Source organism: Tachypleus tridentatus, chromosome 6, assembly GCF_004210375.1.
Source record: "Tachypleus tridentatus isolate NWPU-2018 chromosome 6, ASM421037v1, whole genome shotgun sequence".
NCBI lineage: Eukaryota > Metazoa > Arthropoda > Merostomata > Xiphosura > Limulidae > Tachypleus > Tachypleus tridentatus.
The window spans coordinates 17,409,807-17,424,615 of NC_134830.1; positions in this window are offsets into that span (position 1 = coordinate 17,409,807).

Here is a 14,809-nt window from a genome sequence, read left to right on the forward strand (position 1 = left end):
AGTCGTGCTATATTTAATAGTGTATATTTCTGGTATTAATGTTTCAATGTTACTGAGAATTTCGAAATTCTGAAGACACCTAGTATGAGTAAATTTTGTCTTTTGTTCTCCACATAGATACAAAATATTTTATGTGAACCAGGTTGTGATACCATATGCTTCTGTATATACGTACGTTTGAAACGCATTGAGTATAAATTAAATCAACTTTTAACTATCTGTCAGAAAATTATCGCTTGACAACAGTTGTCTACAAGAAGTGTTATGTTTTAATGAACAGAATGTTCTAGACGTTTTACACTTTACAAGTTCTCGATAATAACGTTACTAGCATAATGAAATATCCAACTATATCACACTGTATTATATGTAGTAGTTATGAAATAGTTGAAATAAAACTGAAATCTAAGCCTACACCTGAATGATATCTTTTCGTACAATCTCTTTATAACTTCAGTTAGAGATCAGTTTCGAGTTTGTTCATTTTTTAACGAGGCATTTTACATTCTCCTAACTCATATATGAGGTGAAAAGAATTAACGTCTTGAACACTCTTGGTGTCATTTCGTTCTGTATTCGTATGTTTAGAGCCAAGTGAATAAAACCAGAATTTATACCAAGTCAGATCAATTTGGAGCCACCAAAGTTAGTTTATATTGTAAGCTAAGTATAATTCGTTATAAGTTACAATACGTAGTGTGATGCCAATGAAAATTGGTTTTAAGGAAGGATATGTAACAACCCTTTCCTACGCAAAATGTTTGTACACTGTGGTAATAAAGATATGTTTAGATCAGTTGTTTATAGTTTCTAAGACGGGAATATCCCTTGTATTCAATTGGATAGGAAAGCAAATACATATGGATCAACTTGGGCGTCAAGACCGTCCTACAAGTAGTACCCCAGTCAAAGTAGAGGTAAAGCGGGTTACTGACATGTATCCCAGGCAACAATAAACAAAATAATCAAGAAGAACCTTGTCTGGCAATAAGGTCAACAGAATATGTGTTTACCAAGATAAACCTTCCAGCAGTTTCCCATTCAGATGGTGCATATTTCAAGCAGTTAGAAAATAAAACAAGTGTTCATACCATTCTGTATCGCTGTCTTTTTACACTACATGGATTATGGAAAGTTAATAAGTACGGGTGGTGTGTTTTGAATATGACGGCTATTTGCAATGGAAACTATGCCGCAAAGCTACTATTAAGACAAAGCATGAAAGGATCTGACGACATGGACTGTAATGGTGGGGTCAGGTTATATAATCATTATGGTGCAATGTACTCAAGACACTTTATACATGGGAAAATGTTTGCACAAAAAAAAACAACAAGTTATGATAATTTTAAAATAGTAAAATGTAGTTATATATATATATATATATATTATATTTCGCTGTTATTAAATTCCATGTTCGGTTGCTGTAGCAGATTCGAAATATTATCGGCAGTACAGTTTCTTTTCTCTATCAATATATAGAGCCAACTGCAGGATAGGTTTGGTTACGTAGCAATAAAGCAAGCTAACTGCACAGCGATTTTGTTTCTTTAGCAGTGTATAGAACTAGTTTCAAAACAGTTTCTCTTCTTTAGCAGTGTATAGAACTAGTTTCAAAACAGTTTCTCTTCTTTAGCAGTGTATAGAACTAGTTTCAAAACAGTTTCTCTTCTTTAGCAGTGTATAGAATTAGTTGTGGAGTAGTGGAAAAAGCTAACTGAAAATAACTTTTATATCTAGCAGTGTGAAAGTACTAGTTACTGAGAAGTTTTGCTTTCATAACAATGTAAATAGTAGTTTCGTTCTAACAGTGCAACAAAATCGGAACCAAAGAGTTTGTTGTTTTTGCACGTGTATAAGAAGCTGCAGAGTAATGTAAAGATCTAGATGCACAACAGGCTTGTACAAAATACAGACCAAATATGTTCTGTTACTATCTCACGTGCGAGTTAAAGGATGTTATTGTAAAACATAATTTATTTATTTATTTAAATCTGGTTTTATAGAGCATTATACACACATATATATATATATTAGTAGCTTGGCACCTCTATAACTTCATACGTAAAATATTAATAACATAACACGACTGCAAATTTTCAGTCTTTGCTAAAACCCGTTCATTTCCTACGACAGCTAAGAATTTTTATGCAAAAACGGCTCGTTTGGGTTGAGAAAATATTTTACATAGAAGAGCGAACAACGTTTCGACCTTCTTCGGTCATCGTCAGGTTCACAAAGAAAGAGGTAACTGACCGGAAGCTGACCACATGTTTGAAAGGGGTTGTGTAACTGAGTGTCGGAATGTAGAGGGCGGTATTAGATGTTTGAATATATAATTTTATTTATTTTATTATATTAATATAGGTATAAAGGCGTTCCTTTATATTGGTTTATTTTGGGTTTAAGTTGTTGTATAAGTAAGGCTTCTTTAATTTTGCGTTTGTTTATATTTGTTTCTTTATTTAGTATTTGAGTGTTTTCTATGGTTATGTTGTGTTTATTTGACTTGCAGTGTTCGAAAACTTTTGAAGGTGACTTATGTTCTTTGAATCTGGTTTCCATTTTTCTACTTGTTTCTCCAATATAGAAGTCGTGGAAGTTATCACATTGTATTTTATAAATAATGTTGGTGTGGTGTTTGTCAGTGTAGTTTTTACATAGTATAGACCTTAGTTTTGTACCTGGTTTTTGAATAAATTTGGTATTAACTGGAATGTCATATTTTGTTACTAGTTTTTGCCAAATGTTAGTTATTTTTTTGCTGATGTCAGGAATATATGGTATACAGCAGTATATGGTTTCGTGATTTTTTTATTCGTGAGATATATTTACTTTAGTTGGTTGATTTTGCTTTCTGTCTAGGTGTGTGCGTATAATGTTTTCTACGGTTTTTGGAGGAAACTTATTGATGTTGATGAAGTATTGTTTTATTTTGTCTAATTCATCGTTAATTTTATCTGGTGAGCATAGTTTTATGGCTGTGTTTATTTGGTTTCTTAGTATGTTGAGTTTTTGTTTTGTTTCATGTGCTGAGTCCCAAGGAATGTATAGTCCAGTATGGGTGATTTTTCGGTGGATTTCTGTTTTGAATTGTGTGTCGATTCTTGTAATTTTGAGGTTAAGAAATGATATTTGATTGTTTTCTTCCTGTTCACATGTGAAGTTAATGTTGGGATGTATAGAGTTAATGTGATTGAAAAAATTAAGTATGTGTTCTGTAGATTTGAATCCCGCAACCGTTTCATCAACATATCTGTACCAGTATAGTGGTGGATGTAATGCTGTGTTAATTGCTTGTGTTTCAACTTGTGTCATAAAAATATTGGCTAGAACTGGTGATACTGGGTTGCCCATGCTTAGGCAATTTGTTTGTATATAGTTTTGGTTGTTGAACATGAAGTTTGTCTTTATCGTGGTGAATTCTATGAGGGTTGCTAACTGGTTACTGGGAATGTCTATAGTTGGGTTAGGGTCTCGGATATAGAGTTCTAAGGCTATCTTGCAGGCTTCAGTGGTTGGAACTTCTGTAAAGAGGGATATAACATCGAAACTGGCCATTAAGGCTTTATGATTAAGTTGATTTAGATTAGACTTGAAATTAAAAGAGTCTTTGATGAATGAGCTGGCTGATGTTACATATTTGGAGAATGCCCATGCTATGTATTTACCAAGATTGTAATTAAACGATTCATATGTGGACATTATTGGTCGTAATGGACAATCTGGTTTATGAGGTTTGGGGATGCCGTATATTTGCGGTGTGCGTGAGTAGGTTTTACGTAGGTAGGAATAAAGTGTTTGTAAAATTCTGTTGGCTTTTTTCATTTGTAGTAGCAATTTGTTCAGTTGCGTCTCGTGTGTCTTTGTTGGATTTGTGTGTATTGGTTTAAATTTGTTTGTGTCTGATAGGATGTTATTCATTTTTTGGATGTATTCATTCGTGTTCATTATGATTATAGCGTTACCTTTATCTGCTTTTAGAAGTTTTATGTTTTTGTCTTGTTTTAGGTTTTTAATGGAATTAATGTCTCTTTTTGTAAGGTTGTTTTTTAGTTTTCTGTTTTGTGAAATTATGTTGATGGTTTTGTGAGAAAATTCTTTGAAAAAATCGTTTAAGATGTTGTTTTTAGGTGTTTCTGGAAAATATAAATTTGTAATTTTACCTGGGAAGTTTGGCTGTCGGATGTCACTAAAATTATCTAAGTTGTCGTCTTTCTGTTGGTTGTTTTTGGTTGTTTCCTTGTTTTTGTTCTCTGTAGAAAGTATCACAAGTCTCCTGGCTAGGTCTTCTAAACATGTTTTGATTTCTATGGTTGGAATGTACCTAGGTGCTATTGCGAAGTTGAGTCCTTTGTTAAGTAGATCTATCTCGTCAGTGTTTATTTGTCGGTCGGATCTGTTAATTATGAGGTTAGTCAACGGTTTGTCGTTTTGGTGTCTTTTCTGTTGTTTGCATCTTAGTTTTTCTAGTTTTTTTTTGTGGCAGATCTTTTTGTCTCTGTCGTTCTTAGTATTGATTTGGTTTATGTTTCGTTGTATAAGTCCGTAAATCTCTGGTTTAATGCAGCATGCCAGTTGATGGTCTAGGTTCATTTTTTGTTTTTGTAAGTCATGTAGTTCTTTGAATTTTGTGTTCAACATGGCTTTAAGTAGTTTTTTCTGTACATCACTGACAGCTAAGAATGTAAACATTTCATGGTTTACTTGAAGGTTTTGTTGGAAAATCCTCTTTTATATTTGAAAATATTTTGGTATACATTCGGGCCAACACAAACTCGTTTGCCTGTTAATATAAACCCGGTAATATATTGTTGCATTTTGCAGTCTTCGTACTTCAGCGCTTATGACCCATTGTCACGAAAACCTGGTCAGAGATTTTCATCTGTTTGGTTCCAGCACGATGCTTAATCGGTCCGAGTTGGCGGATCTGTAACTTTAGTTCTCAAACCCGACACGCAGGGCTTCTCTCGATAGAAATTACGGACTAAACTACTTAGAGTTCCAACACAAGCCGACTGAGTGCCACTGCCGAGACCAAGGAAGCCATTCAAATCTCTGCAGTCAAACTACACCTGTAGGCCGACTATGGTTTTATTCGGAGATAAAAAGGCGACCAGCCGATTTCTGATGAAACGTTGAAACGAAAGAAGCTTCTGACCTTCTAGTCTCGTGCTATAAATCTCGCGTGACGCACTTGTACGGACTCTCGTAGTCACGTGTAAATAATATATTTGAAATTATGTGATTTATTATAGTTCAACATGCAATATTTGTTTGAAACATTCAAGATTATCGGAATATACTCTCTATCCGTCACTAACATCGTCTGACACAACGTGAACGTCTAAAGTCTAACTTTAAGTAAATCTGTATTATTGTACAATAATTTTTATTCATTATAGAAAAGTATTTGTATGAAGATTATTAAATGATTAAAAGCATTTTTTTAAGATACAAAAATCGTGGACTGGTTTTTTGACTTTGTTAAGCATGAGGTTACGCAATAGTCTATTTGTGCTGTGTTCACCAGGAATATCGAAACCCGCTTTTCGGCTTCGTTAGACTACAGACTTACCGCTAATTAGGCCAAGGGAAATGAGATCTGTTAGGAGTTCAATAACAATAATAACGCCATAAAACCTGTGTTGTCAACAACTTTTGGTCTTTTTGTTCAAGGAAGTTAATTTTAAGCTCATATGCTGTGAATTATTTTACACAGATAAGAAATGATAAAAATGGAATAGCAAACATATTACTTGTTACGTTGTTGGAGTATTTTATAAACATACTGCCTTGTACTTTGGTAGTGTAACTTAAAAGCGTAATGTATTATAATTTGGTGATGTATGATATATTGAAAACGTAATGAATTTTACTTTATTGCTGTCCTTTACAAACATACTGAATTTTATTTTGCTGGTAAGTATTTCAAGTATAAAAGTTTACTGTGATGGCATTCGTTACGAATAATGGCCTGGCATGGCCAGGTGGGTTAAGGCGTTTGACCGATAATCTGAGGGTCGCGGGTTTGAATTCCTATAACTCCAAACATGCTTGTCCTTTCAGCCGTGGAGGCGCTATAATGTGATGGTCAATTCCACTATTCGTGGGTAAAAGAGTAGCCCAAGAGTTGGCGGTGGGTGGTGATGACTAGCTGCCTTCCCTCTAGTCTTACACTCCGAAATTAGAGACTGCTGGCGCAGATAGCCCTTGTGTAGCTTTGCGCGAAGTTCAAAAACAAACAAACAAAACAGTCGTTACGAATATAATTGATTACAATACTTATTTGTATAAATTAAGATCCAAAATTCACACTCTTCCTGTGAATGACACCTACATCAGTATAGCCTACACAAACATGATTTAGAAACAAAGAAATGTATGATGAACACCTTAGTACCACAGGAATACTTTAGAATAATGTTAGTTCTGCATAAAGATTTTATTACTACAGGAACACTTTGTTAGCAGAGAAACACTTTAATATCAGTGGAACGATTTAGAATAATATTAGTACCAGATAAGTGTTCATTACCGTTAAAATAGACAAACACCACAGGAACACTTTAGAATGGTTGTTAGCGTCACTAAAATACAGAGTTTGATATGCAATCTAAAGATGTAGAGTGTTTTTGGAAGCATTATTTTTGTATCCAAGAGCTATTACAGCCTCGACCTTAAACATTTCATAAAATCACTTTTTGATACGAGTTTAACAAGTTCCCAAAACATGTTTGATTCACAGTAAACTGTTTTGTCACAGTAGTTTTTAATACTTCACGAAAGAAAGGAAAAGTGATATAGCCAATAAATAAAATATGTAGAGTAACAAAATATATTCAAATTTGTTGTTATTATTTAAATTAAACTTTCTGCTACATACAGTCCACGATTTGCGCGTGAGAAGCTGAAATTAATCAATGAAGAAAGTACAATGTCAGAGCCGAGTTTCTAGTGTGGCCAGTTATGTAATCAGAGGAGTTATGGAGTATAGTTGTTATGGATTGACGTTTAAAACAAGGTTGGAGACGTGGTATACTATTTCTCGGAAAGTAAATATATCAAAGCCATGACAAAAAAACGGTCTATTAGTTACAGAAAGAAACAGGTGAGGATTTATAGTATTTGTAAATAATGTAGTAGTATAATAAAGGTTGTCATCTCTCGTTGGAAATTTATATTTACTTTGAGGAAAATATCCTTGCCTGATATATACGTGTGTGAGTATTTATACTTTATAATACAATTGTGAATTAGAAATTGGAACTATTCATACGCTATTGATATAAAACGTGATTATTTTTGGTATATTAAAATACTGCCAAAAAGTGACTCCTATGTGGCTATGGATAGTATATTTACATTTGGACATATTAAATTTATATACTGTACATGTGACGTTAACTAATTATTTTATAAAAATAACCTTTCACGTCTCGTCTATAGGAAACTAAATCTTTATCTTCCACATTGAACTTGTTTACACATAAACTCTTCATCATTTACGTAAAGCAGTGAAAATACCGAAGTAACCAAGTGACTTATCACTTAACATGCCTGCACCGTGAATACGAGAAACCATAGTTCACAACCCGTTGCCAAACAAACATGATACGCGCGTTGAAGCCCTATGTGCACTATAAGAGTAACGGTCAAATCCAACTGTTGAATTAGGCTGAAGTAGCCCAAGTGTTAGCGATGAGTCATATTGACTAGCTGCCTTCCTTCTCCCACGCCCGGCATGGCCAGATCGGTTAAGGCGTGCAACTCGTAATCTGAGAGTCACAGGTTTGCATCCCCGTTGCACCAAACGTGCTCGCCCTTTCAGCCATGGGGGCGTCATAATGTTTTGGGTGACTTTTTGAAAACAATTAGTGGGATTGACTGATACTTTATAACGCTCCACGGAAGAAAGGAAGAACGCTTTAATTACGAGACAATACCAGATCTTCTGTTGCATTGAATGAAAGTCTGGTTTAAATCATCTTTTCTCAATGTTTATATCTGGACATTAGGTGCAAACATATTTATTTACTTACACCTTTCATTTTTTCTACCTTAATTCTAAATATATAAAGTCAGTCCTTACACGTTTTTTTCTTAGTTTATTAGACTTTCGTCTACTGTATCTCACGTGTTGTTGCTTTTTGTGTTTTTTTACATAATTGCAACTATCATGAATCACGAAAGTGGATCATAATAGATATCGCATGAATTTTCGCAAAACCTTAAGAGAACGTTCGGGCAAAAAAACACATTAAAACAGTACAGCTACAGTTTAAGCAACATTTAAAAACTAAAAACATTTAGTTTAGGTTTGTATCTGCCCATTGCTATGTATTATATATATAGATAACTTAGTTATATAGAACTATAAGTGTTCACTCTATTCTCAAACAAATATCCATGGCAATCTCCAGCTTCAGCGTAGCATTCTACATCTCGAATGAATGTCATGAAACAGTAAGCAGCTGTAGTAAATTAGTATGAACCGTATCAGCTGAATACTAGATATGTTTATAATGAATGAAGTTAGATACCGGCTGGTATGGGTATTAACACTTTTATTGAGAGGGAGAGAACAACGTTTTGACTTTCCTAGGTTATCTTCAGGTTAACAAAGAAAGAGTTTGCAACTGACCGTTGCCGGGCACGTGTCTTAGGGACGAGAGTATAAACGGGTACGGGATTGTAGGTGGAGTATAAAGGAACGCCTTTATACTTATACTAATTAATAACCTAACATCCAACTGCAACGCCCCGTACCCGTTTATACTCTCGTCCCTAAGACGTGTGCCCGGCAACGGTCAGTTGCAAACTCTTTCTTTGTTAACCTGAAGATGACCTAGGAAGGTCGAGACATTGTTATATGCTTGTCAATATATGTGTTAATACCCACACAAGCCGTTTTAAGATACATTTTTATTTCAAGTGGGTTTCTCGTCATCAAGAAAGTTAGATACCATATCAAATAATCCTTTGCTCATAGTTAAACATAAAAAAGTTAGCGAGGAGATAAGTAGCTTTAAGCATTTCAAAGAGAATTGTAAAAAGTAAGAAAACAAGAATGTAGATACTGTAAATATTAGTTATTGAAAATACAAATCCGTATTTCAACTCCTCCACACGAAATTCTAGATAACAGTATGAAGCCAAAATACGGTTTTTTAGTTTGAATGAATAACGTCTATAGTATTTTTAGCCTTTTTTAAAACTTTTTACCATCTCTATTTTCAGGTTTTTAAATTCTCAAATTTTCATTCATCCTGTTCTATAACAAATCTCTAACTGAGTTTGATAAACTTAAATCACATGCTTCATAAACATTTTAAGAAACACAGAAATAATTAAGGCTTAGAGCTTTTCTAAATCTTTAATAGGCCCTGCATCGCTAGGTGGTTAAGGCACTCAACTCCTGAAGGTCGCGGGCTTGAATCCCGTCACACCAAACATGCTCGCCCTCCCAGCCGTGGAGACGTTATAATGTTAGGGTCAATCCCACTATTCGTTGGTAAAAGAGTAGCCCAAGAGTTGGCGGTGAGTGGTGATGACTAGCTGCCTTCCCTCTAGTCTTGCACTGCTAAATTAGAGACTGCTAGGGCAGGGAGCCCTTGTGTAGCTTTTTCGCGAAATTCAAAAAACAAACAAACAAATACATAATAGTATTAAAAGGCTGAGAAGAATAAATTATTTCTTGTATATTTCGATTTTCTGAAACTTCAGCTTTGTGGTCAACTTGTATAGTTGGCGTATTCTATTCTCTTTATAGTTCTTAAACTTTCACCGAAGAAACATAAGTTTAATCGGTGTTCAAATTATGCACCAACTAACTTCAATTTATTATTACAAACCTAACAGTAACATATAATTCTACTTAACCCTGTCTGCCAAATGTCTTTATGTTTAGTCTAAAATCAAATCTGAGGCTGTTTACGTTTTTCGCTCCGTTATACCTTACCTGGACAGTTACTGACTGATAACACAGGTCTGCAGGCCTGCGATGTGTTTTATTGTCCTGACATTTTCACATGTTCTGGAGTATTGTTTGTTTGTTTTGATTTTCGCGCAAAAAAAACACGAGGGCTATCTGCGATAGCCGTCCCTAATTTAGCAGTGTAAGACTAGAGAGAAGGCAGTTAGTCATCCCCATCCACCGCCAACTCTTGGGCTACTTTTTTACCAACGAAAAGTGGGATTGACCATCACATTACAACGTCCCCACGGCTGAAAAGGCGAACATGTTTGTTGTGACGGGAATTGGAACCTGCGACCCTCGGATTACGAATCAAGTGCCCTAACTTCCTGGCCATACGGGGCCGTCCTGGAATAATTTCTGTACGCTGAATCTGAAAATGATATCCAATTTTCTCCATCTTGTACAGATTTTTCACAAAACGTCATATGTAGTTTCACATAAGTGAATAATGTTTATTGAAACTGTTATGCTATAAATGTTGACAACCACTGGTTATATTCTAGACTTCTCTAGGCCAATCACCATCGTTAGAGTCTTATCGATCGTTCTAGGATCTAAGCATAACAAACTTAATAATAAAAAAATGTTCATTGTGGTTAACAAAATAATAATTTAATTTATATGAGTTTTTCTTCTTGAATTATAAAAAAAATATATTGTTATTTTCGAAACCTGCGGTAGTTGAATTATGGAAAATTCGTCATTAAAACCAAAACAACTTTTATGAAGTTTAAATTCGCAGGCTTGTGTATTTTTTCTAAGGCCTTCCTGATCTTAAGTAAACTTTTTTACGTTGTTGTTATTTTGTCTTTACCCACATTTATTTTTATTTATATCCTTAATACATTCCACTGTATCCTTGTTTGTTAATTATCCTGTTCACCTATATTTAGAGTTTTGACATTTATTATGAAATACTGCTTTCATTGGATCATATTTATGATAGCATAATCAACGTTCTATGAATAGGTTTAAGGTAACGCATTATCACTAATTCACAACCAAATCTCTTACTGCAGAACACAAGTTTTAATTATACGCGGTATTTTTATATTGTAATGAACTACGTGCCAAATAACTGATTTTAGTATGAGACTTCAAGTTAAATACATTACCCGTATGTGTTTGGAGTTGCTTTTCTCTAGATTCTCAGATCGTCGCCAAAATATATATGTAAAACGTAATTTACAGTCTTGTTTCTCAGTGAAACCACAGAGGTCAGGCCGACTGTCAGGACAACCATGAAAGGTTTAGAAAAGGGGTGTGGGAACACTTGTGTTAAAATCAATGTGACTTGTGTTATATATTTTGGGTGATGCACACTTTGTGTTAAAAGTTTATAAATTTTTATACACTTCACAAAGCTATGACTTCAAAACACAGCATTGTAGTTAAGTAATCATAATTTTGAACTGAAAACTATAAGTTATTTGTGGTGATAGATAATACAAAATTAATTGAGTTATAGTTTATATACGTCTGTTGTTCGGGAAGCACAATTTGTGCTGTGAAATAAACAATATATGTGTTAATTTATAACAAACCTTTTATAGTGTACGTTCGTTACTTTTCTTGGCATTGCATTAAAAAATAAGCTTTATATTTTAGCAAGTAAATTTTATATACAACAACATATGAATAACCATGTATCCATATACAGTGATGTATATAAGTCATGTTATTGATTTATAATGATAATTTAAATCACGTAACTGTTAGCTGAACAGAGTTTGTATGTCTGTACATTATATTGAACATAATAACATATACAGCATATTATTCGATACAATTCCTATCTGCAGAAGTAAGACAGATTTATCTTTTTGTGTGTCTGGTGTGAGAAGTGTTAAGAAACTAGATGATGAATGAACCGGTTTGGTAGAAGAACTCTGATGGACCTCACTTACAACATGAAGTTTAAACAATAGATTCGAATTTGGTCTCCCCACAAGCTCACCCTTACCTAAACCCTTATCACGAGGCACCAAAAGCCTCATATCTTATAAAACATTTTCCTGAGTACTTTTGATAATATTACATACATATTCAAGTTGAACAGCAGTAATTTTGAAGACTCTAAACCGGGTTTAAATACCTGAGGTGAGAAAAACAGAGTTAGTTGTTTGTGTATCTTAGTGATTAATTACAGCAAACTTTGATTACATTATCGATTTTTAATTTCAACTAAACCTTGACGTAACTGCATTTAATCAAATGTATTAAAATGAGAACATCATCGCTTTTTCATGTATAGGCATATATCAGAATATTAAAATACCAATTATTTCTTTGTTTCACTATTAAAAGCTATTCTATGATTTGCTAATGTAAGTAATACACTTAAATTATGTTGGTAAATATGTTACAAGACTAGTCAATAAGCGTCTTACATGGCCTTTTTGTTGATAGAGTTGAAGGTTATTCAAGATACTGATGTAGTGTATCCCAAACTTTCTCGGTTCACGGCGCTCTTTGTGTCTCAGCATTTTTTTCACGGCGCCCCTAGGCAAAAAGAAAAGCCTAACAGTTTACTGAGTAGTTAGGCCTAAAAAACTTAATACTTAATAAGTATTTATATCCTAACAACTTAGTAACCGTTTAAAAGAATAATATACGCAAACTGAAAGTAAAAACAATATCTTTATTTCATTTTTAAATAACCACGATTAGTAATGGGATGTATACACCTGTTAGTCACTGCACAACATCTCAAACCTTGGAATCAGATTGGATACTGTCACCCTCATTTCCTGTTCCACATTGATTTTTGCGCGGTACTTGCTTTTTATCACAGCAACCACCGAAAACCCAACTTCGCAGAAATATGACGTCGCAAATGGAATTAGGATTCCCTGAGCTTTAGCACTTAGCAACAGATATTCATCTTTTACTGATATCCAAAACTCAGTTCCATGCTAGCAAATTTTGTTTTTAATGTCTTGTCACAAGACAGCTCAATAAGATTTTCTTTTTTTGCAGAGGTAAATTCAAACGGGGCCTCAGCCTTGAATGGGTCTTGGATCTATGCAGACTTCTTCACGTATTTTGGAAAGTAATTTTCAAACCAGTCACTGAACTGTGTTAGGCGCTCCTCAAAAACAGATTTTAATTCGTGGGTCAAATCAACTTCATTGAATGTAACAAACTGCTGCAATAGGGGGAAACAGTCTTTGCCACTATCTTCATTCATTTCTCTTCTTCATAATAGTAACTTTTTCTGAAGACTGAAACCTTCTTTGCGAGTTTCAGAATGTGCGTGTTGCTTCCCTGCAGAGAGAAATTCAACGCATTCACTTTTTCGAAGAGATCACACAGGTTTGCCAATTTTGACAAAAAATTAGTATCCAAGAAGTTTGTAACACATTCATGTTCTTCTTCTTTGAGATAAGAGTAGAGTCCCTGTCGTAATTCGAACACACAGGACAGTACATTTCCACGGGAGAGCCATCGCGAGCTACAGTAGTACAAAAAAGATGTGTGCTCAGATCCCATACCCTCACAAAGTTTTTAAAAAACCTCGCCTTCTGTGGTCGGGTTTTTATAAAGTTCACCACTTTCAACACACTTTCCAGTACTAGGTTCAGTGGAGGACTCACATGTTTTGACGCAAGGGATTTCTTGTGGATTATGCAGTGGGTCCACAGTGCATCAAAAGCTTTGCTTCATAGGAGCGCCTGCAATCTTCCATAACAACAGGACATAGAGCGACCACCATCGGTACAGACGCCAACGCAGTTAGTTTAGTCTAAGTTGTTTTCACACATAAAAGTGTCAAAGATCTCAAATAAGTCTTGAGTCTTTGTGCCTGTAGTGATACTTTTACAAAAGAGGTCTTCCACAATCTTGTTACCACCCACAAACCGTATGTAGCAAATCAAATGAGCATCATTGTTAATATCAGTTGCTTCATCCAGCTGTAACCCGAATTTCTTCCCTTTCATTTTTTTCAATTAGTTGATTATTGACGTCTTCAGCCATGCATTGGATTCTACGACTGATAGTATTGTTGGATAAAGGCACCTTTGAAAGCAGTCTTCTCCTAGGCTCACCAACCATACCGTCCACCATATCCACTGCAGCTGGTAAAATCAGCTATTCTGCGATGGTGTGAGGCTTTTTACATTTCGCGACTCGACATGCCACCTTGAAAGATGTTAGTAAAGCACTGTTTGATATTGATGCTTGTTTCAAAAATGTACCTCTTTGTTCTTTCAATTCTTTTAACTTTCTGGTAAAATAATTACGGGATTTACCAGCTATATTAGGATGATTGGTCTCTAAGTAGCGTTTCAGTTTACTTGAAAGCATGCGCTCTGGAGCCAAAACTTTTAGACATAATACACATTGCGGACACTCTTTATGATTGACATACACCAACGTATAACCGAAATCTACATAACTATCGTCATATTTCCGATATTTCCGTTTCTTTACAACCTTGCCACTGGTCTGTAGTTCGCCATCCTTTTCTTCATTTCCACACTTCTTATTAATGTTCATAAATATTTCCATTTTTAATTTTTTTTTTTTTTTTTACACAAGGACTAAATATCAACAAAATAATTCACTGAACTTCGTTAGACCTCACAGACACTTGATCACAGCACCCTTCAGTTATTTCGATTACTGACGGACTCGGAGAATCGACAGGAATTTATATACAAAATCTAAGAAACGAGAAAGTTCGAGAACTTACTGGCGTAACCGAAATCCAAGTAAATAAAAATATATCTCAAATGTCATTGAAAGGAATGTAGCGCAATATAGTGTTAAAAATGTGAACTACCTGGAGCTAGTAGTACGCGCCATGTCCGACAGATGCCGATATCG